This window comes from Curcuma longa, chromosome 7 (genome assembly GCF_044706935.1).
Source record: "Curcuma longa cultivar G26 ecotype Majalengka, Jawa Barat chromosome 7, ITB_CL_G26_1.1, whole genome shotgun sequence".
Lineage (NCBI taxonomy): Eukaryota > Viridiplantae > Streptophyta > Magnoliopsida > Zingiberales > Zingiberaceae > Curcuma > Curcuma longa.
In genome coordinates this window covers 8,278,746-8,281,946 of record NC_133867.1, presented here as the reverse complement: position 1 = coordinate 8,281,946, position 3,201 = coordinate 8,278,746, and positions in this window count along the sequence as shown.

Below are 3,201 nucleotides of genomic sequence, written 5' to 3'. Positions count from 1 at the left end.
CCTAGATTTAGGCAAGTTTTTCTATTCCTGCGAAGATTAAAGACTTGTGATCAAGGTCTTCATTAATGGATTTTTTATTTGCAATCTGTTCTTCAATCTGCTCCTTGGTTTTCTCAAGTATTTCAATTCCTTTCTGTAAATTTGAAACTTTTGCTTCTGATTCATGCAGCTGAGCTTTCAATGCTTCACTCTGAGTACTAGATGTTTTTGGAATGTTCTCCAAATCTTTCTTTGAAGGCCAATCTTACCAGACAAAAGATCCTTGCATGCTGCTATAAAATTCTGTAAAACAGAAGTGAGATTGGAGATTCCCCATTGAAATGTTCGAGCCACATATCCATTTTCTGATGCAGATTTATCATGTAAAGAAGAACCATCATCATCTCCAGATGATATGCCTTGACCGGTTTTACTCTCATTACTTTTCTGAATGATCCCTTCAACTAGTTCCACAAGTTTGTGAACTGATTTGGCACTCAGCTTCAAGCTTTGCAATCTTCTTGATATTCTCTAGGTGTTGCCAATGAGTATCATCAGTCAGTCTCTGGTCGAAGTCCCTTTCCTCATTTTGAATCCCAAGCTCCTTCTCAAGTATACAGACCTCATACTTCAGAGACACATTGAGATTCTCTGAAGCATCCATTGTGACAGATTGAGCTGAAGCTGCAACCAGTAAACGGTATCGAAGCTACAACCATCAAATAGTCATCGGTCTCACATGGTCAAGCTGCAACCTTCAAATGGTATAGAAGCTACAACACTTAGTTGACTGATGATAGATTGAGTTGATTGAAGTATTCATTGCGGCACAACAGACTGATGTAATCAACTTAGTAGTCGACTCCTGAAGGATTAACCACTAAAGGAGTACATTCAAGAAACAGAAGGATTAACCGCTAAGAAGTGCATTCAAGAAACAGTGATGTAAGAGGGATATAGCACGACACGAGCACTATTCTTTAACAGCACAGACTTCTCTTGTTGAAAAGGTATGAGAAAGGATTATCAATAATTGATGCATTATTAGATAATAACCTATCGAATCGGTTCATTTACAGCCCCTATAAGTAGGCCATTAGGTTTCAAGTTAATGGGTGTAGATTTGATCCAACAGGAGGTCATTAGGTTTGAGTTCGAGGGTGTAGATTTGATCCAATAGGTGATTTAAATCTATTAAGAATGTCAGTTTGGATGTGGATTCCGATTCGATACCATAAACTCAAATCTAATTAGGACCCTAACTCAGAATGAGTGTTTTAGTTCAAGGCCATTTGGGCGAATTAGAATTAAAATTATATTATGTTATTTATTTTAATTTCTTCTAAATCAAACCACAATTTTGAAAATTAACTTTGAATATGAAGTAAATTTTCAATATTAATTTTGGAATCCTCATTAATTCAAAAAAAAAAAAATCTAAATGTTGTCTTTGGAACTATGATGTGATGAGAAAGATATGACAAATTTCTAAGATCCATTTGTATTTTTTAATTTACTTTGATTGGTTGATAATTTCTATAGAACCAGATCGACTACTTTCAAAATTAATTAGATCGTAAAAATTAAATCATTGAATTATAAAAAAAACGACTAACTTCATTTCTGTCAAGTGCATGCAATATGTATTCTTCAGTTTAGCTAATGAAATGAACAATTGCAACATGTTAAAATAAATATTCATGAATTTGACAAAAGGAATGACTGATGAAGGCATGAATGAGAATAGCAACTCTATTAGAATGTATATTTCATGTCCATATGCTATCAAACACAGCTATCTCATTAAAATTCACAGGTAACTAACTCAGCAGCTATTCAATCAAATATGAAAATGCCTTGTATTTTGATTAAACTAATATAAAGCAGAATTGATCAACTAATTCTTGTTGATGGCGTTTTCAGAAATCGAAGCCCTTGTGATTGTGGAATATGTTTGCGGTTTCTTTGTCATTCTGCATTACAGAGGGAAAAGGGCTTGTACAAAATAAACAGCATCCAGGCCTAAAATGATTGCATTCTCACCAGATCACTTGGGCTGGCAAATTTCAACAGAGAACAAGGTTGTGAAAGATGAACTATCGCATAACAAATGCTTTCTCATATGAATTAAAGAGGCTGTTGCATCAAGTTTTCAGGAAGATGCCTCTTACACGTAGATCAAGTGTTGCCAAGCTGTTTGACAGTACAAGTGAGAAAGAATGAGCAGCTACGAGAGGCTCTCAACATTCGACTACGTGATGGGAAGTAACTCGCCACCTATCTTTAACAAACAGTAACTAGACTTTCCGGAATGCCATTACTCCTGGTCCCAAAGCAAGATTCAGCAGGCTACCTTTGCCGGGCAATCAATCATGGGTACTGATATGCTACTCGCCGCCAATCATGGGTACTGATATGCTACTCACACTTTATCGATCTGTAGATGTGGCGTACAAACAGCAAAGCCGCATGGAATCCAACCATGCCGAGCAACAAGAAGAAGCCATAGCAGATGCAAGCCATATAACCAAAGAAGAAGGACGTCTGCAAAAATCCAGACATGTCCGAGCGGGCATAGTAGTAGTACAAACAGTAGGCATATACAAATAGACCAGTGGATCCCCCACATAAGAAAGACCTGCATTTGGATCGCCCGTAGTTAGGTTCATTCCCACAGCTCCTTGGCGCTCGAGAATGGGCCGACGCGATTCAGCTCCTCCTTTGTCAATCCGCATTGGAGGGTGCAAGTCGCTCTGACATTTGCTTCCACTTTCTTGATTAATGCTAGATCCCAGTTCTCGCAGGGTGTTGGTTTGCCATCTCCGTCAATTGGTAGTTCAAATCCAGTCTTGACGATCATCCACATCTCGAACTGGATCTTTAGGAAATTCTCCATCCTGCCCTTCCAGTAACCGAAGTCTTCTCCGGTGAAGAGCGGGGGACGGACAGTGCTGTAGCCTTCTTGTTGGGCCATTAAAATCTTGCACGACAAAAACAAAAAACTGTTCCAAGACTAAGTCTTGGATTAGTAGTGCGGGAATTAAAAGTAAGATAAACGAACTCGAGTGGTGTTGCACCGACTTCGAGCAAAACCGATTCGAAAAAAAAAAATTAGAGTATAGCTAGAAAGCTAATTCTAATTTGACTCCGAAAAACACAAAAATACCACGAAAAATTATTTTGAATGGTGATTGCACCGATTCGAAATTTCGCTCTGATACC